Source organism: Macaca fascicularis, chromosome 3, assembly GCF_037993035.2.
Source record: "Macaca fascicularis isolate 582-1 chromosome 3, T2T-MFA8v1.1".
In the NCBI taxonomy this organism is placed as follows: domain Eukaryota; kingdom Metazoa; phylum Chordata; class Mammalia; order Primates; family Cercopithecidae; genus Macaca; species Macaca fascicularis.
The window spans coordinates 122,553,036-122,580,011 of NC_088377.1; the positions used below are offsets into that span (position 1 = coordinate 122,553,036).

General features: G+C 37.2%; 2 protein-coding genes and 2 pseudogenes across 3 annotated transcripts in view; 2 read left to right on the plus strand and 2 right to left on the minus strand.

Moving 5' to 3' along the window:
• LOC102132884 (uncharacterized) overlaps nucleotides 1–26,976 on the plus strand; it is an 82,542-nt gene that overhangs the window by 44,912 nt on the left and 10,654 nt on the right. Inside the window, exon 4 of the mRNA XM_074036526.1 lies at nucleotides 20,836–20,953. The gene's annotated coding sequence lies outside the window, so the exon portion shown is untranslated. The remainder of the gene's footprint in view (nucleotides 1–20,835; nucleotides 20,954–26,976) is intronic.
• UMAD1 (UBAP1-MVB12-associated (UMA) domain containing 1) overlaps nucleotides 1–26,976 on the minus strand; it is a 311,931-nt gene that overhangs the window by 30,957 nt on the left and 253,998 nt on the right. The window lies entirely within an intron of this gene.
• LOC102132499 (G2/mitotic-specific cyclin-B2-like) lies at nucleotides 13,777–15,049 on the plus strand (annotated as a pseudogene).
• On the minus strand, nucleotides 17,602–17,714 carry LOC123572567 (U6 spliceosomal RNA; annotated as a pseudogene).

Below are 26,976 nucleotides of genomic sequence, written 5' to 3' on the forward strand. Positions count from 1 at the left end.
CTCCAATGTTTTGACTGCAATCATCCTCTTGTATGTCTCTCTTTTCTCCCAAATACTATGAACTTTTAGAGCACAGATATTGTATCTCATCCACCTTTTTAATCCCAAGCATGTATCATCGTGCTTGACATATGCCTGAAACATGGTACACTTTCAGTGAATGTTTTTGAACTCTTTGTTACAGCATTTCATGTGGAGCTTGTTCTTGATTCTTACAGTAATACATAAACAGAAACCACAATGGCATCCTGTAGGCTCCCTGTTGCAAAGAGCACACAGTTAATTGTCAGTTTCTTTTCTCCTTACTCTAATTTCTCCATTACATTGGGCACTTAAATCCTTTATCTTCCTTTGAGTTCATTAACATATTTCAGAATTGAATTTTGAAACATCTCTTCTTTATGGTGCTTTCTTTCCAAAATTTACTTATCCTGTCCTCTCTCAGGTTATATGAAACTTTTCTGATGTTTAGAACCTCAAACAGAACTAATTTCTCTTCCTAATTTCAGGTCAGATTTTGGGGAATGTGCTCAGTTATCATGCTCCAAGATAGAGACTTCCTTTCATTGCTTTTTTCCTACTACACTTTCTTTCCCCAAAGAGGTCATATTCAAGTGATTTGCAAATCTTCGGTCCTCTGCCCCCATAGCCCTTGAACCCGGAAGATGCTAAAGTAAAGCTGGAATTTTAATTACTTTTGTGCATTAATGCTACATGCTACATTCAATAAAAATCATGAGTAAATTTTTACTGAATCGTGGGATAGATTCAATCAAAATCTATCCCATGATATTATTACTTCTTTACAAACTCAGTTGTTTATTATTCCTGACCATTTGGATATTTTACAGATTTTGTCATCATTTATTTGCTCCATGACTTTACTTGAAGAGAATTTAATAACACTTACTAGGATGATTGTTCTTCCTCATCCATTCAACCATTCCCACCCCTTTTCAAGGCATAACATTTCCTATTTCCAATCCTCCTCGGGTTTGTAAAAAAATTGCTTGGCAATGGTTCACTAAGAATTGCAATTTAATCCTTTGGAATAACAGGCTTTTCATCTGTGCTCCCTGCAATGATCCGACGACAATCAGTTCCTTAGAAAAGAACAATGCAACTCAAAAGAAAAGAAAGTGCTGGCAACATGGTAAAGAACATGAGGCCTGTTATAAAATTTGTAAATATAAATTAACCTTGGGAGTAAATGGCATCAAAATATGAATTATTGCTCCCTTTCAAAAGAAGAATTAGGACATTTTTGGCAGCAAATGCAAATGAACCTGAGTGTCTGTGCTTTTGATCCGGACTGTGTAAATACAGGCTCATAACTAGGTAGTTTAGTGTTTATATTGGTGGAGTCTCTAAAGTTATGCTTACCGACCCAGGAACAATGCAACATTCAAGAAAGAGCAAACACAACCTTAATTCTTACCTCCCATGGCCCTTGACCTAAGGAGTGTTTATCTAAGTTGTTCTGCATCTTGAATTTTATGGAGTTGGTTATTATTAAAAATATACAGATACAGTCCTATATATCTAAAATGCTACACACACATTTATTTAAATGCGATTAGTCTGTTATAAAATATCCCCCTTTTAAGACAATTATAGGCCATCAACAATCTGCATAGTAATTTATCACCTCGTTTTCAGTCATTATCACTGTTAGTCAACCATGTGTTCCACAGCCTAAACATCACTGAGAGTTCACTGGAATTAGTTAGGTGTTTTAAGAGTCATTATCATCACCATTATTACTACAAATCACACCATTTATTTAGCACAAACAATCTGCTGAAGAAAGCAAGTTGGCACAATTTACAGTGGATAAGAAATAGGTGCCACCTACAAAAGGAACATGGGAGTGCGCTCCAGCAAGAATGAGTGAGGGAAGATGACTTAGTACGATCTTTAGGAAAATGTGTGGGGTTATATATTTTCATATCTAGAATGCAGTCTCCTGGAAAGACAAATATTTTGTAAAAATCCTTATGTTTCTCCAATGGCCTGATCAATAGAGAACTCACAGAAGTGACCAGAAGATATATTTAAAATGACAGAATTTAGAAAAACTGCCCATGTCTGTGGTACAAAATGAATTTTTTTCTGCAAAGCCCATTGAGACTATTACTCTCTCAAGTCAGTCTGAGCCTAAAGTTGGCGTGTGAGTCCCCTTCTCTACCAGGATAGGCTATTTATGTAACACCCAGAGGAGTGAGCCATCTAGTCAACCAAAGCAGGGTACAGAGAGGTTGGCAGTCTGAGCTCAGCCAACAGATTACCACATAATAAAAAAGGATGCATTTCCTTCTGATCATTATGAGAAATTTAAGGCTCTACTATGCCTTATTTGGAACCTACCAGAAACCAACTTGAATACTCCTTTTTCTTTCTATAAAATGTAAACATTAAAAGTCAAGTGACTTTAATGTGATTATAAACTTCAACTTGGAAACTAAGTTTTAAGGACAAAGCAGAGACAGTGTTTATTTTTTATTTTTTTGGGCTTTCATAGAATTGGCCAAAACTTTGAACAAAGCTTAAAGGTGAAAGGAGCCATCTGGTGAAAATGTCTGTGTTCCTGCTTTATATTTTTTATTTAAGGATTGTGAAAATTTGGAGTAAAGCAATAATTCATATCAATAAAAGTTTATTTTATGTTTATTGAGAAGTAATTAAGTTCAAAATCATCTTAAATTTGGTGGCTAGTGACATCTGAATAATTAATGAAATTAGTTTTCGTGAAAATCACATATTTTCTTTATATGAGATGTGATACGATTTTTGACATTTTAAAAGAGTTATAGAATAAATAATCTATTATTATTGGGGTCAGATTTGTACACATGATAAATATTTGACCTTTTATATATCTTTAGGACTTCTGGTTACAACAATGCTTAATAAAGGTTAAGGGCACTTCATATTTTAACAAGCCCAGATTTTCTATAATGTGATTTCACCCCAATTAGCATCTGTACACATAAATAGAACTGAGCAAAAAAGAAAAACATTTCCACCTGAGCATTTCAGTTTGGTGTTCTGGGTCTGAGACAAGTACATATTACAGAAAATGATTGCAAGAGAAAAAAAAAAGGCAGTGGCTGAGAGGATATAGAGTCCAGGAATTCTTAAGTATCTGGGAAGATTTTAAAAGTAAATACAAAAAAGAAATTTTGGTGGGCTTTTCCAGAAAAGTAAGCCAATACATTTTATTACATATTTATGGCTTTGGAAAATTTTTGTTTTCTACAAACCTACACCAGCTAGAAAAATAATTGCCAACCCTTCCCACAATGACTGATGCTGTTCGTGACGTTGCTACTGGCAGAAAGATTTTCTCAGAAGACTTAAAAAAAATAAAGTATAAATATTACGGTTTTTTATTGTCTTTATGAAAAACTATTTTTTGGCCCTTGGACCTGAGAGATAATTTACATAGCTGATTATAAAAGCTCTCACAGAATGACTGCACACCTGCATTGGGTGAAATCGAAAGAAAAACTCTCTTGTTCAGTAACACACCATATGCAAATTGGGGGAATAAAAGGAGCACAACAGCTGGCATGAAAAGAATATTTTACAGATTCTTAGGGAGCACTGGTCTGGAGGCATTCAGAAGTGCCATCATGCTGGCAAAAGTGCACTATGCAACTAGGGTAACCTTCAGTATGAAAAAAAAAAAAACAGCTTTTAAAGAAATAGATAAATGTTATTATGATCAAAGTCCAAAGCTCACTGGCATTGATAACCGAGCATTGAGCAAAATGGAAAGAGCCATTAACAAATTCATTAAGAGCCTCTTTACATTCCCACCATCAACTGAAAACATATGTTTAATCTGTACTCTCTTTATTTCAATTATTATTGGTAGAAAAAAGGTAACCTGCTTGAATATCATAAAGATATGTCAATGACATACTTCTTATATCTCCAGGTCAGGTTGTGCACACCTTCAGTCAACATTTATATAAAATGACAGCAACCTTTGAAGGCCTAGTTCTTCCTTGAGCAAAGAAGTGATTATTCATCACAAAGGGATAACCAACAGGATCTTAAGAGGCAATGTTGCCTATGGAAAGAGCTCTGGACCATTCATAAGTTCAACTCACTCATCTATTAAATGGGGCTAATAATACCTGTCCTGCGCATTTGCACTTACTGTGAACATCAAACGAAATCGTAACAGGTGAAAGCATTTTGTGATGTGTAAGATGACAAATAAATGTAAAGGACTGTGATTCATAAGTGAATTCAATAATAGCTATTCTTAGTTTATAGATACGAGAAAAGTCTCAAATCCCCAAAGAGTTTAATGCAATTATAATTATTTGATCCTTATATTTATTTTGATTAATAATCATATGCATCTCTTATTCAGCAAGAAAGCTGAATTTCCTTTTCAGGCCACCCTCTGCCAGTATTTAAGCTTGCTTTTTATGTGTTTGTGAAACTCACTGAACTCAGCCAAGATTTTAACAGGGAAGTCCCAGTGTTGATCAAAATGGCCTATTTTGGCACTTATGTCCTAAATCTAATCACCAATGACAAGATAAAACAAAACAAACAAAACCAATGTCCCATTCCATGCAATCCCAGAACACTAAGCTGCTCTCATTCTTGGTCTACTGACCAAAAGACTACCATTTTAGGCAAGAAATTACACAGATCATTGCTCTTCTATGTAAACTTTATAATAACACAGTCATAATACACTAGGAAGCATCATCAAAAATATTCAAGGTTCAATTGTGCTTACAGAGTACATTTTGCTATTGTAGCTTTTATTTCTTTCTTTCTGTTAACCATGCAAGTCAGCTTTGAGGTTAGAGGTAGATAAGCCCTGGGATAGAACTTATTTGCCTCAAGTTTTACATGCTTATCATTTGGTAACTAATTTTTCTTTATGTGTGTAGGTGAGTGTGTATGTGTGTGTGCATGTGTGTGTGTGTGCTGTCTTTTCCTTTTGAGGGAAGAGGCCCAAGAATTGGTGGGCCTTTTTACGATAAATCTGGATAATATTAACGACCATGTAGAATGCTTTCTCCCCTTTTCTGTGGCCACTAGCCTTCAAGTCCTGGGAGTCCCTGACCCCCACTCTGTGTTGCCTTTAGGTAAACAGGTTTTCTCACTTTGCAAGCTTAAGGCAAAAGGCCTGGCTGGGCCACTTTAGAGACAATTTTTTCATTTGTAAAATAAGCCCTCTTGAGTTAAGCCTTTCAAGGTCCCCTTCTCTGAAACACTCATGGCTTGTTAAGCAACATCTCCAAAGATGACCCAATGTATTCAGTGTATGAGCTTAATAAACTTGCTCACAAATTTTGAGACCTACTTCCAAAATCTATCATAAAAAGTTTTCCTATCTTCTTTATTGACTTGAGTTTTCATTTCTATTTCTACAACTGACAACCATCTAACAACAACAAAAAGCCACAACTAAAATAAAATTTTTGCAAAAGGACATGCAAGTCAATCTTATTGGAGCTAATTGTCTGCTCCATGGGAATGAATATGGAGTATTTTACTGTGAACACTTACACTTCGAATGACAAATATTTGCTGAGATGATCACTGGAATACCTTTTGGTGTCAGAGCAGCAATGCTAATTATTAGCTGGCCACTTAAGCTGGCTAGTATCTACTCTAAACTGTAACTAACTGGCCTAGAATGAACTTCAATTTCCCTATCTGTAAAGTGGGAATGTGGCCACCGATATAGCTCTTGAAAAGTGCTTGTAATCATTTTAAGTCTCAGAGGGTAAATGACCACCTGTGAACATCTGAGACTTTGGGGGATGCATTTACTTTTGGGGCCATTAGAGAAACCATTTAGTACTGCAGCAATGATTTACTACTCTTGCCCCAAGGGCCCCAAAGACTTAACGCACTTCCCATAAAGCTCCTGCCTTCTCTGTAAATCAACCAATTTATCAGATGGTGCTTTTGACAAATCAATCTGCTTGACACAGGTGGGCATTTTACTTCCAACATCTATTATAGAGAGAGTATGTTGACTCTTCCTGGCTCAAAGGAATCAGGGGCCAAACCCCAACAGGCATCTACACAGTACTCTGCATCACAGAGTAGTTTGAAATTATTTATGAAACAGAGTTGTTAACTGCTGGGGCCTTTCACTGCCATTATTGTAGTCTCCGATCTTTAGGAGAACAATGCCAAATGGTGGTGGCAGTTACTTGATAGAGTTGTGATTTTAACATTTCATTATTAACGATAGCTGTAGGATGTGAGCATCCATCCACCACCTGTTCTTACCTCCTTCCATCTGGACTCAGACAAAGAGGGACATTAAAGAAGGTGAATCCTTCTTATGTTCTGGATCTGTTCTTCTTGTCTCCTTAAGCAGCATTTTGATCAAATATTACTACTCTCTACTGAGTAGTCAATTTTTTTTTTTTTTGCTACATTTTTCTTCTAAGCCATGTGAAAAACTCCAATCTTAAATAAATCATGTACTACCTGGATTTTATGGCCCTCTTTGCTCTCTCCATCTCTTTCTTTTCTTTCCTTGCTATGTCTGGGAAAGAGAAGTTCATACTTACTGTCTTGGCTTCATCAGTCATTCACTCCATGGCCCCTGTAGCCTTCTCTGAATGTGGTTCTATCTGTTTTGTTTGTTTTATTTTGAGACGGATTCTTGCTCTATTGCCCAGGCTGTAGTGCAGTGGTGCGATCTCGGCTCACTGCAGGTTCTGCCTCCTGGGTTCAAGAGATTCTCCAGACAGCCTCCCCAGTAGCTGGAGTTACAGGCAGCCCCCACCACGCCTGGCTAATTTTTTGTATTCTTAGTAGAGACAGGGTTTCACCATTTTGACCAGACTGGTCTCAAACTCCTGACCTCAAGTGATCTGCCCACCTCGGCCTCCCAAAGTGCTGGGATTAAAGGCATAAGCCACCGTGCCCAGCCTGAATATGGTCACTATTGAGGACAGCCTAGGTCCTCTACATTTTCAAGAACCTACAAAATGTTTGAGATCTAAAGAAAAATTGACTGACTCAAATACAGAAGAAAATAGAACATTTTAATTTGTAATAATTTCAAAGGGAAAAAGGTTAATGTCCTAATTTTTATAACATAAATTTAATATGGAATTAGGTGCATTTTAATGTTTGCTGCAATATGCGGTTGGATCTTCAGAAACCAGCATGTTCAGGATCTAGAAGAGTTTTAAATGACCCTGATAAAAGATCTAATTGCCAAATCCACTGGGCCATTTTTAATCCTTATTAAAAAATGAAGCAGCATTGGATAATGTTGACCATGCCCTCCTTTTTTCTCCCTTGGTTTCTGTCATATCATCATCTCCTAGTTTTTAAACAACCTCTTTGAATACTCCTGCTCAGTCTTCTCTGGAATTTTCTTCTACACCCAGAATTCCATCTTGGTTGTCTTTTCTTGTTATATGTTTTCCTTGACAATCTCATCCACATCTAGGTTCCATGCCCATTTATATTCTGAGCTCCATCACCATCTGCACTGGCAGTTCAACTTCAACTATCCCTGAAAGTCTGTTCCTCCTTTCATAGATCCTGAGTAAATGGCACACTATTAATTCAATGGCTTAATCCAGAAATCTGGGAGTCATTTTACATTCTTTTTTTCCCCTCTCCTCTTATAGTCAATCAATCACCAATTCCTGTCAATTCGATTCCTGCAATCTCTTACATCTGTCCACTTCTCTTCATCTCTTAACAGCACAACTCTGGGCCAAGCATGGTGGCTCACATCTGTAATTCTAGCACTCTGAAAGGTCAAGGCAGGAGGATTGCTTGAGCTCAGGAGTTCGAGACCAGCCTGAGCAAAAGAGCAAGACATCATCTCTCCAAAAAAATTTAAAAATTAGCCAAATGCAGTGGCACGCACCTGTAGTCCCAGCTACTTAGATGGCTGATGCAGGAGGACTGCTTGAGTCCAGGAGGTCAAGGCTACAGAGAGCTTTAATCATGCCAATGCCCTCTAGCATGGGTGGCAGAGAGAAATCCTGTGTCAAAAACAAAAAAATTCGCAACTCTGATTTTGTCATTCCCATGCTTAATCTCTTCAGTGGCTCTCAATGGCCCTGGAACAAAGTCCAAAATCTGACCCTGACCCTCTCCATGAGCTGGCTGCTGCCTCCTCTCCAGCCTCATTTCCACTCATTCTTCCACTAGAGAGTACTTCTTTGAATCTCCAGATCATTTCCACGGCATACCACCACCTGCCACCATTACATTGTCTTTGCACTATGGGCCTCATCTTCTGCAATTCCCCATCACACTTTTAATTACTTGCTTAAGGTCCATTTTCCCCAGTAAAAAGAGTGCTTAATATTTGTTGGGTACTTTCTATGTGCCAGGAAGTTTTACATACATTATCTCATTTTAATCACGACAGTAACTATGAGGTAGGTTCTATTATTACTCCAATTTTAAAGATAAGGAAACTGAAGCATTGAGAAATTGAAGGCCACACAGCTAGTATAGAGTAAATTAAAACCGAAACCCAGGCAGTCTACATCCAGGGCCCATATCCTATCCACAATTAATATGGCTTCAGTGGCCAGGCGCCATGGCTCATGCCTGTAATCCCAGCACTTTGGGAGGCCGAGGTGGGCAGATCACCTGAGGTTGGGAGTTCAAGACCAGCCTGACCAACATGGAGAAACCTTGTCTCTACTAAAAATACAAAATTAGCCTGGCATGGTGGCGCATGCCTGTAATCCCAGCTACTTGGGAGGGTGAGGCAGGATAATCGCTTGAACCGGGGAGGCAGAGGTTGTGGTGAGCCAAGATGGCACCATTGCACTCCAGCCTGGGTAAAAAGAGCAAAACTCTGTCTCAAAAAAAAAAAAAAAAAAAAAAAATATATATATATATATATATATATATGTGTATGTATATATGTGTGTGTGTGTATATATGTGTATACATATATATAGCTTCAGTGAAACAGTAAGGTCTACAAGGGGAGGGGCTGAATCTTGTGCCTCCAGAGCCTAACACAGGATTGGCACAGAATGGGGGCCAACATGAAATTGCTGAAATAATAAATACAATTCAATCCTTAGATTGGCATATAGGGTCCTCCACAATCTTACCCTGACCTACCTCTCCAGGCTCATATCCCAGTACACCTGTCCCTCCTTCCCCATGCCCTATCTTCTAGCCATATATGCAGTTCCAAGAATAGGCCATAGTGGTTCACACCTCTGACTTTTATATATTCATAATTCACTCACTCACTCATCCATGTGTTCATTCACTCACTCATTAGTCATTCATTTGCTAGACACCTATTGAATGCTAGGCGGACAGAAAAGTCCTATGATAGATAGATGCTATAGGAACACAGAATAGGGACATTTAAGGGGTTTGTACTAAGGAGTCAAGAACATCTCCCAGGAGAATTAACATTAAAAGTGAGCTTCATTTCCCTGGCATGTGCAAACCCTTATTCATCTTTTGGACTTCACTCAAATGTCTCTTCCAGGGCTCTCTCCATGGCAGAACTTGCAGACATTGTGTTGCGTGTGACCTCCCCCATCAGACTACCAGATCGTCTTAGCCTCTTGGTGTGTATCATGTCAGTACAGTGTGTTCCTGGCACAGAGGAGGTACCCAATAAAGAACTGATGAATGACCAAATAAAATAATGCTCCTTTTTGTGAAAACACTCCATTTTAACTCATTGTACATATCTTTGCACTTACCCAAAACCATGGAATTGGGGCTTCTGTTCATGTACAGAATAGATAAATTTTTAACATATAAATGAGAGAGATTAGGGAACACCTAGCACTACTATATCATTTTATTTTAGACATGGATATATAAATTATGTAAAATAGCAATGTAAACATATACTCACACACTCATATACTTTTGTCAATTCAGTGACTAATAACTTGAAGAAATAAGAATTCCCACAATAAGGCACATTCTCCTGAAAGCTTTGGGAACTATGGAGAATACTACATAACAGAATGCTAGTATATTTTCTGAAAGAGAAGATGATCGTGATGACTTCCTCATCAATGAAAAATAACTTTTTCATTATTAGAAATGAGCCCCAAAGGTTAGGCTGCTAATGTGCTTTTGTATACGTGTGCAAATAAATGCCATAAATAACACTGTAGACTAACATCAAAGCACACTTCTGTCTCACTGCTCTTCTTTTTGGGGTTGACATTTGAAGAGGTTCTTTGAAAATTATAATGAGATACAAACTTACTCCAACGTCCCCTTCTCTACTAATACATGAAGGGCTGCTGTGACTGGCTTTCAGTGGACCAAAGGTCTTATAGGAGTTGCTTAGGGAGAAGCCTCACATTCTGCAATACTGCTTCTGTTTGAATGTGTAAACCTGAGCTACCTCTCCCTCCATTCTCTCCTGCCCTCCCCAACTCTCTCCCTCTAGATAGGTTTCTAATCTGTACAGTGAGTAGCTGGAACTATAGCAGGAGTCAGTAAACTTTTTTGGTAAAGGTCAAGATAGTAAATATTTTCAGCTTTGGACCACATGGTCTGTGTTGCAACTATTTAACTCTGTTATTATAGTGCGAAAGCAGCCACACAGAATATGTAAACAACGGGTACGGCTGTTTCCCAATAAAAATGGGCATGTCTATTTTTCAATAAAAATTTATTTACGAAAACAGGTGGTGGGCCAGATTTGGCCAGTAGATCATAGTTACAGACTCCTGGACTAGAAATATTCTAGGATCCCTGTTAGCTTTTCTCTGCCTTAGTATTCAATTTTCATGAGCCTGTGAGAGTTCACAATTGGCAGACAGCTGGAAAAAAAGAGAAGCAGACTTTGAAGAATCATTGGCTGTGTGAAATTACTATATTTGACTTATCTTTTCACTTGGAGTCTTTTAACTTTGTAGCATAATGCCCCTATTATATTTAGCAATTAGAGTGCCATCACAAAGTAAAATGTAAAACCATTATTCCCTGAAAAGAGAAAAGGCTGTGGTATGAAATGATGCATGTGAGGAGTGTGGGTGATAATTTACTCATATAATCATTTCTATTTCAGTTCTATGGCAAGTATTTCTGGAGATGCTCAGATGGCAAGGAGATCTTTAAGATGTGCATGCCATAATTAACCTTTTTATGTGCTCTGATAGAAATATCAATAGTCTTTTCTCCTTTAGCACTTTTAACTTTACTTATGGTCTACAGAAATGATTTGAAGAATAATCATTATAAGGGAAATAAGCCTTTATATCTTGGGTTTAAAACAAAATATGTATATTCTTCCTATTATTTTTACTTTATGGCTAAGTTCTAGACACTGAACATCTGCATTTCTTTTTCCCTCCTTGCAAAGGGAACTAGACCAGCCAGTGCTTCTGTAGAGTGTAGATCCATGATGTATGAAGTGTAGTCTCTGGACTAGCAGCATCAGTATTTGCATCAGCATCTACTGGAAACTTCTTAAAGATGCAAATTCTCCAGCACCATCCCAGACCTACTAAATAAGAAACTCTAGGAGTGGGCCCAGCAGTCTGTTTTAGCAAGCCCTCCAGGTGATTCTAATGCCCACTAGAGTTTAAGAACCACTGGTATAGATTACATTTTTACCTCATAGAAGCACAAGTTAAAGGGAAGACCTGGCCTCATATAAACAGCAGAATAACTGTACAGCCTGGACATTCAGAAGGCACAGAATATAGGCAATAAGCCTATAACTACATTATAATCAGAAAAAGGGGCTGAGAAAGAAAAACAATGGGAAGAAGGGAGACATAGAACTTGAACAAGTAGGAGCAACTGGAAAACCCAGGGTTCCATTTGCAGCTGTGGCTACAACCCTCTATGATTTAATGGGTGAAGACTGTGCTAGGTGAAGGGAAACAGAAATGAAGAGAACAGTCTCTCCATCCACAGAGAATTCACAGTATTAGGGTGGAAAAGGAAAAAAAATGGCTCCCTTGAGAATTTACAATAGACCTAATATTTTAAGTCAAAGGAGGCTGGGCGCTGTGGCTCATTCCTGTAACCACAGCATTTTGGGAGGCCAAGACAGGAGAATCACTTGAGCCTAGAGGAGTTCTGGACCAGCCTGGGCAACAGGGCAAAACAATGTCTCTAAAAAAAAAATACAAAAATTAGCTGGTCTTGGTGGTGTGTGCCTGTGGTCCCAGCTGCTTGGGAGGCTGAGGTGGGAGGACAGCTTGAGTGCAGCAGGTTGAGGTTGCAGTGAGCCATCATGTCGCCACTGCACTCCAGCCTGGGAGACACAGTGAGACCCTGACTCAAAAGAAAAAAGGATCCAACAGAGAGAGGTTGGACATCAGGAGTCATAGAGGCAAGATGAAGAGAACAAAGAAAATAGAGGATATGAGGATAAACAGAGTGAGTATTAAAAATTTTATTTGTACTAGAACATAGAACATTTAGGAAATTTGTTCTTTTAATTCCTCCAATTACTAAAAGGTGAGCTCTGCTTTGATTTGGAGATAAAAATCCCTGACTTTCTTTATTCTTTTATTGCTTCACTGGACAGAACCACAGGAGAATTGCAACCAAAAGCCTTTCATTTCCTCATGATGCTTATCGCTAGCAAATAGCCATAGTAACACACTGACATAAACCATTAAGCTATGTATGGGTTGGTGCTATTTAAAGAATGTTTGCTTCCCCACCCAACCCCATTCTTATGTTGAAATCCTAACCCACAATGTGATGGTATTAGGAGACATGGCCTTTGAGAGGTGATTAGGCTATGAGGGTAAGAGCCCTCATGAAGGGGATTAGTGTCCTTATAAATAAGAGACCCCAGATAATTCATTTGCCCCTTCCACCATGTAAGGGTGAGAATACAGCCATCTATAAACCAGGGAACAGGCCCTCACCAGACACTGAATCTGCTGGTGCCTTGATGTTGTCCTTCCCAGCCTCCAGAACTGTAAGAAAAATTTCTGTTGTTTTTAAGCCACCCAGTGTATGGTATTCTGTTATAGCAGCCTTAATGAACTAGAAAAAAAAAAGAAGAAGAAGAAGAAAAAACAAAACAAAACAGGAACAACGTGTTCTTATGGTAACACAACCTGGTCATTTTTCAAGTCCTACCACAGAATATCAATCTTGGAGCCTCATCATAAAATCATTTTTGGGTGCCTAAGGAGAATGTTCTAGGTAAGACCATGCTACTAAAAAAATAACACCAAATCAAAGATCATAGTGTTTTCTGGAAGATTTTTAGAAGTCATCTTTTCAAAACAGTCTCAAATGTTTTACAAAATGACTTCACTGTTTTAGTAAAACATATATATATATGTGTATATATATATATATATTTAAATTCAAACAATACAGAAAAGCACAAAGAAACAAGTAAATAATTTCCCAAAGTAAAGATTACTAACATTTGGTGAATAGAATCCACAAATACAAATAGAAAGCTAGACAATGAGGAACGGTTTCACAGAGAGAGATCATATGGTACATGCTACTTTTTAAAACAAAATTTTTATTTCTTAATAATTTTAGGTTTATGGAAAGGTTGCAAAGATAACACAGAGTGTTCTATACCCTTCAACTGACTTCCTCTATTGCTAACGTCTTACATTACTATGGTACATTCATTACAACTAAGAAACCAATACTGGTACATTACTATTAACTAAATTCCAGACTCTTTTTAAATTTCACCAGTTTTTCTACTAATGTCCTCTTTCTGTCCCAAGATCCACATTGCATTTAGTTGTCAGGTATTCTATTAGGGCTCTCCAAAGAGACAGAACCAATAGGATAAATGGGTATATGCATAGAGAGAGAGAGACAGGAGTTAATTCTAAACTTAAGAGTCATGTGACTATTAGGCATACCATTTTAGAAGAAATTGGAAATAGAGTTACAACCAGAGCAGCACAAGTAGTTAAGAAAGCTCAGAACACCAAAGTACCAGTTCAGCCCAGGAAAACAACAAATGTCAACAAACAACTGAAACCTACTGCTTCTGTGAAACAGTACAGATGGAAATGTTGGTTCCAAACGGTCCTTCTCCCGTACCTGAGGATGTCTCCATGAAAGAAGAGAACATCTGCCAAGCTTTTTCTGATGCCTTGGTCTGCAAAATTGAGGATATTGATAATGAAGATTGGAATAACCCTCAGCTCTGCAGTGACTACGTTAAGGATATCTATCAGTACCTCAGGCAGCTGGAGATTTTGCAGTTCATAAATCCACATTTCTTAGATGGATGAGATATAAATGGACATAAGCGTAACATCCTGGTAGACTGGCTGGTGCAAATCCCCTCCAAGTTTAGGCTTCTTCAGGAGACTCTGTATGTGTGTGTTGCCACGATGGATTGATTTTTACTGGTTCAGCCAGTTTCCCATAGGAAGCTTCAACTAGTTTGGATTACTGCTCTGTTCTTGGCTTCCAAGTATGAGGAGATGTTTTCTCCAAATATTGAAGGCTTTGTTTACATCACAGACAATGCTTATACTATTTCCCAAATCCAAGAAATGGAAACTAATTTTGAAAGAACCGAAATTTGAGTTGGGTGGACCCTTGCCACTTCTTAAGGCAAGCATCACAAGCCGGAAAGGCTGATGTTGAACAGAACACTTTAGCCAAATATTTGATGGAGCTGACTCTCATTGACTACGATATGATGCATTATCATCCTTCTAAGGCAGCAGCAGCTGCTTCCTGCTTGTCTCAGAAGGTTCTGGGCCAAGGAAAATGGAACTTAAAGCAGCAGTGTTATACAGGATACACAGAGAATGAAGGATTGGAAGTCATGCAGCACATGGCCAAAAATGTGCTGCAAGTAAATGAAAACTTAACTAAATTCATCGCCATCAGGAATAAGTATGCAAACAGCAAATTCCTGAAGATCAGCACAATCTCTCAACTGAACTCAAAAACCATCAAAGACCTTGCCTCCCCTCTGATGGGAGGGTCCTAGGCTGCAGTGGCCCCTGGGGATGTGTGCTTTATTTGCGCACTTTTTCTTACTGGTTTAGAACTCTTCATTTTATACATAGTTCTCTGGGCTGTTTCATGAAACCTCTTCTCAGACCAATTTTCTAAATGTATATTGAGGAAAAATAAAGCTACTGGTTTTTCTTAAGGTAAAAAAAAAAAAAGAAGAAGAAGAAAACAGAATATACCCGTGTATCCTACTAGAGAGATCCTAAAAGAGATTTATTATAAGGAATTGGCTCATGCAATTATGGAGGCTGAGAAATCCCAAGATCTGCAGTTGGCAGGCTGGAGACCCAGGGAAGTTGACATGTATTTCCAATCTGAAACTTAGCAGGCTGGAGACTAAAAAAACAGCCAATGTTTCAGTTTCAAGTCCAAAAGCCAGAAAGGAACTGGTGTCCCATCTCAAAGCAGTCAGGCGGGAGGAGTTCCCCCTTAGTGAGTCTTTTTGTTTTATTCATGTTGTCTTCAAAGGATAGGATGAGGCCCACCCATATTATGGAAGGCAGTTTGCTTTACTCAGTCTACCTATTCAAATATTAACCTCATCAAGAAACATTGTCACAGACACAGAAGATTAATGTTTAACCAAATGTCTGGGTACCCCATGGCCTAGCTAAACTGACAAAAAATTAACCATCCCAAGTGTACATGCTATTTTCAATCTGTTATGTTAATATAGTATCTGATTTGCCAGATCATGCCGTGTCACCCTCCACTTTAAATGTGCAAGCAGATAGCTCTCTAGATGCCCTATACTTCTGTCTCCACCAGTTCAGCTGGAAGCTTTCCAAGAGTCAATTTGGGTGTTTGAACCCAAACTTTTTTTAATTATATAATTTAAATAAATGTTAAGAAAACTGACAAAATATAAATGCAAAAAGAACACATTTTTGTTTCCATAAAAACTAGGTTGAGTATGTTAGAAAAACTGGATAAATACAGAGTGATTAAAAATTTGCTTTCAGGGTGGGTGCGGTGACTCATGCCTGTAATCCCAGAATTTCGGGAGGCCAAGGCAGGAGGACTGCTTGAGCCCAGAAGTTTGAGATCAGCCTGGGCAACACAGCGAGACTCCTCAATTTTTTTTTTTTTAAGTTTGCTTTCAAAATAGGTGTGAGCATGAAACATAGGGGCCGGGGGAATCTAGGAGGATTCTACACTCAGTTCCTTTCCAAGTGTCTTTCAATTCTTGTTTTGTTTTTTAAAAATTGAAACTGAAAATCTTAGAGCGTGGTAATTCATGCAAAAAAGATGGTGAGGGGGAATTCCAATCAGGGGACCACTCTCAAAGAAAAGATCTTGGCCCCAAATTAAGAGACTGGCAAATGGCAAATGACTATATATAATTTATGTTAAATATGCCATTGGGGAATATATTACTCTGTTTTCACATTGCTAATAAAGACATAGCCAAGACTGGGTAATTTGCAAAGGAAAGAGGTTTAATTGACTCACAGTTTCACATGACTGGGGAGGCATCACAATCATGGTGGAAGGCAAAGGAGGAGCTAAATCGTGTCTTACACAGCAGCAGACAAGAAAGCTTGTGCAGGGGAACTCTCATTTATAAAACCATCAGATCTCGTGAGACTTATTCACTACCATGAGAACAGTGTGAGGGAACAGCTCCCATGATTCAGTTATCTCCACCTGGCCCCACCCTTGACACATGGGGATTATTACAATTCAAGGTGAGATTTGGGTGAGGGACACAGCCAAACCATATCAGGGAAGATGAAAAAGTTCTGGCGATGGAAAGTGGTGATGATTGCACAACAATGTGAATGTAAGTAACCCCATGGAACTGTATACTTTAAAATGGTTAAAATGGTAAATTGTGTGTTACACATAAATTATCACAATAAAAATATGCAAAGTAACTGTATTTTTTCATATTCCTTGTTTCAACAAATACTTTATTAATGAAAATTTTTGCATTCACTAAGCAGGCTTATTCTGTAGTAAGTTTATTTTTTATTTTAGTTTAATAGAAGAAAAGGACACCAACATGAAGCTGAATGAATTTCAGGTAAATGATTCCCTTTTGAGATTTTAAGAGATTTTAATTCTCTAACATTGCTCTAAATTTAATAGGAAAGACATGAAAACCTGTAAGAGGTTACAGCAGTGGTTCTCAATCTATGGCAGTGCCAGTTCCCTAGGGTGCATCTAGAAATGCATGGACATGTTTTTGATTGTCACAATTATGAGGATCCTGGCATTCTCCAGAGACGTCAAACATCTTATTACGTACCTGACAGACCTGACATCAAAACATACCCAACCCAAATGTCAATAGCTCCCCCAGTGACAAACATTGGGGAAGACTCAATGTATGTTTTATTTTTATTTTTTTCTAATAAAATCCAATCTGAAATTCAAAAGTTTATTAGAATAAAAATACATGTACATTACAATTATTTCACATAATTTGTAAATTTTACCACCATTCATTTTTAAATGATTTTAAAGTTCGTACTGTAAATATCTGCACATTTGTAAACAAATCTTAAATTACCAAATTTGCAATGTATCTACTAGATATTGAATATGAAAATTTAGGATTGGCAACTGATAGTTATATCCTACTGTGCTTACTATTTCTATGACATTTTAGAGGGGAAAAAGATTAATTCATTTTAAGTGAAAAATATATAATATTTCACAAATTTGTGTATCATCCTGTGTGTGCAGGAGCTATACTAGTCTTCTCTGTATCATTCCAATTTTAGTATATATGCTGCAAAACCAATCAACATATTTTAAAAATTATATTTCAAATTTTTATAATATCTGACAACTTCCATATGAAAATTAATAAAAGAGACATCATTTCACTTTATTCCTCCTCTCACCCTCTTCCAAATGCATTTTGTTACTTATATTATTCTCCATAATGTCTGGGTTTTTAACATTTACATGTTGTTCTGAAACCGTAATTCAAACCACTGTTTACTCTTCATTTCTATTTTAAATAATTTGGTGCCCATCATCTAACTTTTCTGTGCCTGGCTTCTCCATTTCTATACTCTTTGATTCATCTACTTAGTTGCCTAGATTTTATTAATAAGAGTTTTAAATTTACTTATTTTTATTCTATAAAAGGCTCATGGATTCTTATTTCTTTACATTCTTTCATGCTTACTATCCATCTGTTGCATTTATCCTTAGGAGGATAATTTGGGCTTAAAATTTTAAAGTCATTCACTGTCTTCCTCAGAACGTTGTAGATACTGCTGCATTGTCTTCGGCTTGGAAAAGGGTGTGGAGACATCAGGGGTCAATCTTATTTTCTCTTTCATAAGTGACTTGTTTTTTGCTAGTATATACCCATATTATTACTATTTTAAAGCATTTTATTTTACTATATCAAATGTAATATATTTGATACCTATACATAATTAAATATAAAATATGTAAATTATAATAAAAATAAGATTTAAGCTTTTAAATAATCATTCAATTGAAGAACTAAAAGAATCTCCAATAGCATTGCATCTACCTATGGATTCCTCCTCTGTACCATGTGCCTCTTCACCCCCTGAGACAGCAACTTTCCTGTATGGTTATCCTTCCTTTCAATATTCATAATGGTTTTGTAATGTAAGTATGTATCCCTAAACAATATACAATATTATTTCATTTTACTTATTTTTAAGTTATATAATAATACTATACATTGTCTTTTGGAACTTTTTTCATTCAACTTACTATTTAAATTTGTAAAGACTCATGTTGCAGTGTGTTACTATACTCATTTTTAATAGCATTGTTGATACATAATTTGCATCATCAAGTTCACCTGTTTCAAGTATATATTCTAATGGCTTTCAGTGTATTTACAGAGTTGTATACCCATCATTATCTTGTAACTTCAGAGTATTTTCATCACCCCCAAAAGAAATCTTGTGCCAATTGGCGGTCATTCCCAGTCTCCCTCTCCCCTGCTTCCCTATCCCCTGGCCTGACTTTCTGTCTTTATTGATTTGCTTCTTTTTAGGCATTTCATATAAATGGAAACATTCAATATGTGGTTTTCTTTCATTTAAAATAACATTTTTGGCTGGGCGCGGTGGCTCATGCCTGTAATCCCAGCACTTTGGGAGACCAAGGCGGGCGGATCACAAGATCAGGAGATCGAGATCATCCTGGCTAACACAGTGAAACTGCGTCTCAACTAAAAACAGAAAAATTAGCCGGGCATGGTGATGGGCGCCTGTAGTCCCAGCTACTGGGGAGGCTGAGTCAGGAGAATGGCGTGAACCCGGGAGGCGGAGTTTGTAGTGAGCCGAGATCGTGCCACTGCACTCCAGTCTGGGCGACAGAGACAGACCCCCATCTCAAAAATAAATAAATAAGTAAATAAACATAAAATAACATTTTTGAGGTTCTTCCATGTTGTTGTATGTATCAGTACAATCATGCATCACTTAAGAACAAGGATATGTGCTGGGAAATAAATTGTTAGGCAATTTTGTTGTTGTGCAAGTATCATAGAGTATACTTACAAAAACCTAGATGGTATAGCCTACTACACATGTAGGCTATACGGTATAGCCTAAGCTACAAACCTGTATAGCATATTACTGTACTGAATACCATAGGCAACTGTAACACAATGGTAAGTATTTCTGTATCTAAACATAGAAAAAGTACAGCAAAAGTATGGTACTATAATCCTACCGGATCACTGTTGCATATGCAGTCTATTGTGACAGAAACGTCATTATGTAGCACATGACTGTACTTCATTAGTTTTTGTTGCTGAATATGATTCTATTGTATGGCTATACCACATTTTGCTTATCCATTCATCAAAAACATTCATTTTCACTACTGTAATAATATTCTACCAAGTAAATATTCTAATTTATTTATTTTGTCTCCTATCAAAGGATGGATATTTTGGTCTTTCCAGTTTTTTTTTTTTTTCTTTTGTGAATTGTGCTGCTCTGAACAAGTTCCTAGGTAACCATGGGAAGGAGTTTCTCTAGGATATATATCCAGGAGTAAGTTACACTCATTCTCGAATTTATTGGATAATGCCAAATTGTTTTTCGAAGCAATTACACAAGTTTACATTCCCAACAAAGGTATATAAGAGATCTTGTTAACCCCAATCCTTTCCAACATTTGACATTGTCCAATTTCTTAATTTTTGCCAATTCTGGGTATAAAAAATGGTGTTTCACATCAGTTTTATTTGTATTTCCTTTATTACTATTCAGAATGAGCATCCTTTTATATACCGTTCATTCACTTTTCTCCTTTGATATGCCTGTTACTGTGTTTTGATCATTTTCTATTTGTTTTTCTCAATTGATATGTACATTTTTGTTGTAACTATAAACTGTACCTTTTTTATATTACATTTTAAAACTGTTCATGACCACTGTTTAGAAAAGCAGTTGGGGAATGCACCTTCATTTTACACTGAAGGTTGCATCTCCTTAGTTTGCAAACTGTTCACTGGAATATAGTCTCTTTCTTCCACATTCCTTTTCAGAGAACTCTTGTGCAGGGGCTGTATCTCATATACAATGGGGACAGCATGTTACAGACTAATACTTATATTATGATATAGTTTCTATAAAGTTTAGAAAAATGCAAAACATTGCAATTAGTATAGCAATGTTTTGTTGTTTAGCAATGTACATCTCTGTAGCAGAATTTTATAGAAAGTCTTGGCAATTAGAAGTATCAGTGTAATGTAGGGGTTACTTCTGGGAAGGGAAGGGGAAGTGGTATCAGGGAAGTGGGATCAGGTATATATAGGGGGATACAATGGTATCTTTAATATTTTATTCCTTAAACTGGATGATGTTATGAGTGTTGGTTATATTTCTCTTTCTATATTTTCTCTCTTTTTTTTTGAGATAGAGTCTCACTTTGTCGCCCAGACTGGAGTGCAGTGGCACGATCTCGGCTCACTGCGACCTCCGCCTCCCAGTTTCAAGTGATTCTCCTGCCTCAGCTTTCCGAGTGACTGGGATTACAGGTATGTGACATCATGACTGGCTAATTTTTGTATTTTCAGTAGAGACAGGGTTCGCCATGTTGGCCAGGCTGGTCTTGAACTCCTGACCTAAGATGATCTGCCCGCCTCGACCTCCCAAAGTGCTGGAATTACAGGCAGGAGCCACCATGCCCAGCCTGTATTTTCATTTAGCCAACATGTCTAACATTTTTCTGAAGGGCAGAGATCATTGTCAACTCTTGTCTATCACTCCCACATCCAGTCAGTCACTCTACAAATTTTGTCTCTTAAGTAGTCCTTAGGACTGTCCCCTCCACTCCATCTCTGCAGCCCCTTAGGGTGGGCCTTCATCATCTTTACTTGGACTATAGCAACCACCTCCTACTTCCAGCCTGAGCCCCTTCAAATCCAGCCTCTACACTATTGCTGAAGTAGTCTAACTAAAATGCAAACTGTCACTGTCACATACCTCCCTGCTTAAAACCTTTCAACAGCTTGCCGCTGCCTGGAGAACAAGGTACAAGTTCCTTTAATATGGAACACCAGGCCCTTTGTGATCTGGTCCCTGCTTTTCTCCCCAATCTTGTCTGCCACCACTTCCTGCCCTGCATTTTAATTTGCAGTGACACTGGACTACTTACAGTTCTCCCAGAGAGTAACCAGCTCCTCCTCGTTTGTGCAGGACTTTTCTGGTCTTAGCACTGACAGTCCTGCATCGTGGGAGCCCCTCAGTCCCAGGCAAACTGGGACAGTCATGGTATTGAACCTGGAAGTCCTGCATCCTAGGAAACCATCAGTACCAAGCAAGCTGGGAGAAGTTTCCCAGCTTCTGTGCTGTTTCTGCAGATGTCTCAGCAACTTAGTATGTCTCCCTAACCTCCTGCTTCCTACTTATTCTGAAACTATTACCCAAAGCAAACAGGAAACAAAATATAAAATAAAACATAACACACACAAAAAATAGGCAACTAATTTCTGTATATGGGTTTTAGGGCCTGACACCTTACTAAGTTAATTACTATCACATTGTTTTTAGATTCTTTGTGATTTTCTTTGTATATTATCACATTATCTGCAAATACTTATGGGTTTGTTTGTTCCTTTCTCTTTTTTCTTAAAACAAACTTGGAATAGAACAAATGTTTGCACCTTTCTAATCATAATGCCTTTATTTATTTTCCTCATGTTATTATCTGGCTAGAAACTTCGGTTTTAATGGTGATTAAAAACATGATAGTGAGCAAACGTGTCCCATTTGTGATTTTACATGGAATGTTTTTACATTTTCATCAAGAATGATGTTTACTGAGGTTTTCGCTGATAACTTCATTCATGTAAAGATAATTCTCTTTTATTTATACTTTGCTAAGACTTTTCATACTAAATCAGTGGTTAACTTTATCCAAAGTTTTTTCTATTCCTATTGAGATTATATGTGGGTTTTCCCTTTTAATCTATTATGTAGATCATAATTCTAGATTTCTAAATGTTAAACTACCCTTGCATTCCTGGGATAGAGCCAAGTTGGTCATGACAAATACACTTTTTTTTTTTTTTAAACTCCACTGGATTCCATTTGGTATAATTTATTTAGGCTCTTGAGTGAGACTGACGTATAATTTATTTTCTCAAACTGTATTTGTCTATTTTTGGTGTCCAGGTTATATGGAATGATTTAGAGAGTATTTATTCTTTTCCATTTTGCTGTATAAGTTTGTAAAAGACAGAAATTAACTCTTGAATGCTTAGTAATTTCACCTATAAAATTAAATGGCTTGGTCTTTCCTGTAGGAAATTTTGAACTACTAATTCAGTTGCTTTAATAGTTATAGAATGGGTCGGGGGTAGTGGCTCATGCCTGTAATCCCAGCACTTTGGGAGGCAGAGCCGGGTGGATCACGAGGTCAAGAGTTCGAGACCAGTCTGACCAACATGGTGAAATCCCGTCTCTACTAAAAATAAAAAACTAGCTGGGCATGGTGGCATGCATCTGTAATCCCAACTACTCAGGAGGCTGAGGCAGGAGAATCGCTTGAACCCAGGAGGCAGAGGTTGCAGTGAGCTGAAATTGTGCCACTGCACTCTAGCCTGGGCGACAGAGTGAGATTCTGTCTCAAAAAAAAAAAAAAGTTATAGAATCATTAAAGCTTCTTAATTCCAAATTCAGCTTTGGTAAGTTCTATTTTTCTAAAGATTATTTCACTTCACCTTCAATTTATTGGCCTAACATTGCCCATAGTATTTTCTTTTTAATCTGTGCTATAGCTACATTTATATCCTCTTTTAATCCTTATGTGTACTCTTTTCTCAGTCTTCTCAAAAGACTGTCTATTTTATAAGTCTTTTCAAAAAGCTAACTTTTATCTTCATAGTTTTTTCTTTTGTAATATTGTTTTCAACTAATCGGATTCTGCTTCTTTTTATTTTCTTTTATTCTTTTCCAAATACTTATGATGGTGCTTAGTTCATTTTCAGACTTCTTTCTTTCTAATGTAAGTATTTATGGTTGATAGACTGCCCTCAAAAATACTGGTTTTGACATATTACATTTTCATTACAATTTGGCTTTAAATATTTTTAAAAATTCATTATGATTTCTTAATTGAGCAATGAATAATTAAGTATTCTATTTCCAAAGATGTGAGGATTGTAAAAATATAATTTTGCTATTGACTTTTACCTTAACTGAATTTTTGTCAAAAATATCGTATTTCTTTTTATTTTATATTTTTTGAGGTGGAGTCTCGCTCTTATTGCCCAGACGGGAGTGCAGTGGTGCGATCTCAGCTCACTGCAACCTCCACCTCCTGAGTTCAAGATATTCTCCTGCCTCAGCCTCCCAAGTAGCTGGGATTACAGGCACATGCTACCACACCTGGCTAATTTTTGTGTTTTTAGTAGAGAGAGGGTTTCATCATGTTGGCCAGACTGGTCTCGAACTTCTGACCTCAAGTGATCCACCCACCTCAGCCTCCCAAAGTGCTGGAATTACAGGCGTGAGCCACTGTGCCCAGCTCCAAAATACCATCTTTCTAAGGAATAACCTTTAGTGTGTGATATGGTTTGGCTTGTCCTCATCCAAATCTCACCTTGAATTGTAGCTCCCATAATTCTTACATGTCATGGGAGGGACCTGGTGGGAGATAATTGAATCATGGGGGCAGGTCGTTCCTGTGCTTTTCTCATGATAGTGAATAAGTCTCACAAGATCTGATGGTTTTATAAAGGCAGTTCCCCTGCACACATCCTCTTGACTGCCACTATGTGAGACATGCCTTTGCTCTTCCTTCGCCTTCTGCCATGATGGTGAGGCCTCCCCACCCGTGTGGAACTGCAAGTCCATGAAACCTATTTTTCTTTATAGAATACTCAGTCTCAGGTATGTCTTTATTAGCAGCATCAGAACAGACTATTAATACAGTGTGAGTCTACTGATGATAAATTCTCAATTTCTGTTTAACGGCAAATGCCTTTTACTCTCATGATTGATAGATAATAGCTATTTGCTCTCAATACTTTATTATTCCACTGCTTTCTGTTTTCTGGTATCACTGTTGGGCACTCAGCTGCCAATGAAATGATCATTTCTTGGTATGTGATGTGTCTTTACTTTCTGGCTTTTTAAAAATTTTTTGCCTTGTTTCTCTAGAGAGCCACCACTACGCTAGCCATTGGTTTTCTTTTTTATCTTGTTTGGAAATACTGTCCTTTATGAACTGGGGATTCATAGCTTTCAGCATTTCTGAACATTTCTCCTTGATTAATTGTATTATCACTTCTTGGTTGACTTATTCTTTTCTTCTGTGACTCTGATTTGACTTATGTTAGACCTTCTCATTTTATCCTCAACATTTTAAATTATTCTAACATCTTTTGGCTCTTTCCCTTTCAAGATTATATTCTGGTTAATTTATTCACTTCAACCTACAAGTTCATTAAATCTCTTTCATCTGTGGCTAATCTGCTTTTTAACATGTCTTGTGTTTTCATTCAATGTTTACATATTTTATGTAGACATTCCGTTGGGTTATTTGTAAGAATTGCCTGATTATTCCTGATAATTTTCTGTTGCTTGCTCACTATTTTGATCCTATATTTTACTTTTTAAGTACTTCATAAACAGCATTTCTGTGTTGAACAGTTCTACTATAGATGCCTTACTTCCTCTTGTCGCTTCGTGTCTTTGGTTGTGAACTAATACTTATCTGATTATACATTGTGGGACTCTGATGAGATATTCTTAAAATTCTTTCCTATGGTGATTTGGTGTGTTTCTGCGAGTAGGTGGGAGGACTACTAACCTGGGGCCATTTACTACTCTTTGAGGGACCTGGGTTGATGCAAAATCTCAGATTCGGTTCCTTTTCCTTGCTGTTGACCCCAGGCTCAGATCCCGGTTGCAATTTACAGTGCTTCTATTGTCATTTTCCCTCAGCATAACCACAGTTTCTCTCCCTTGCTTCTTGCTCAGGACATTTATCTGTTCATGGCTCTAAGCTCCAACATTGGCTCAGCTTGTTCCTTTTTATTTTTTGGAGGGGAGGAGAGGTTGGACTTACAGATGGTTTTACCCACTTCCAGGAAGTCCAGCAGCAAACCAAAATGTTTTATTTAGCATATACTTGGTTTCAAGTACAGAGTGTCTTGTCTGCCATTGCTGCTGTAAGTGAACGTGCTATTCTTAATCTGTGAAATTCAAGAAATAAAATAATTGTGCTGACCATTCTGCCTGTTTTCTCAGCACATTATCATTTAAAGGGTCAAGTATCTACAATTATTTTTGTACTTTCAATTTAAAAATAAGTAAACTGGGGCCCAAATTGGCTAAATGACTCACTCATTTCATAACAAAGGAAGACTAGAAACCATGTTTTATGTCCAATCTGGTAGTTTTCTCAACAAATCTTTCTAATAATCTTTAGACCTGATTTTAAAAGACATGTTATGTTAAATTCCATCTGTAATTGTTTAAGTTATGACAGGGTCTATAATTTTATTTTTAAGTCTATGCATTCCCAAGTCTAGATATATATATCCATGTACAATCATATACATACATAAACTCAAGCCTATATAGAAACATTATAAATATAATTTAATATATATATATGTATGACTATAAAGAAGATACCTTGAAAGCACTAAGGGAAACTACAGAATCCTAACCTCTTTTTCTACTAAGCATGGCCTTTAAGATCAAAATAATTGTACACAACACAGAACATTTGTTTTCAATTATGCACAAGAGCAAATAACTTCTGGTAAAGATTATGAGGACCTGGATTAGCTATATACTATGTCTCAAGTAGTCTTTTAAATAATCTCTGCATTGAATTAACTCATGGGTTAGAATTATAAATTACACAAATACATCAATGAAAAGGAAAAGTGAGATTTCTTGTGGGCAGTATTCATTAGCAGTTCTCTAGAAAATCTGTCAACATACACAGTCACTAACATAGCACAAAGTTAATATAGTTCAGGGAGAACAAGGGGGAAAACTAGAGGCAATCAGTAAAGCAGTCATTTCAATTTAGAGAATCTTGCTATCAGAGAACCTGAGAGGAAAGGATTACAAACACACCATCGGATATGCCAGCATTCCATGAAGTTATAAATAGCTGCTAGTAGCGACCTTGGGTTTTCTTAAATACTATCTGGTAATTTCTATTTTATTAGCTTTGCTTAGATATATTTTATTTTGGTTATTTATTTTAACAGACAAAAATTATATAAATTTATCATGTACAATATAATGTTCTGAAATACATATATACTGTGAATTGGCTGCATGGAGCTAAATAACGTATGTATTACCTTACATACTTACCATTTTTTTGTGGTGAGAACACTTAAACTTTACAGCTTAAATCTAGGAAATGTATTTTTAAAGTAATTGGGTTTATGTCCTAAAATTAATTTTAGATATTTTGAGGGTTGAGGGTGGAGATAGATATTTCTTAAAGTTCTTTTCAGGTGACTTGGCCATATGTACCCCTTCTTAAAAGTTTTCATAGATATTTTCCCCCCGGGGGGGAAATTCT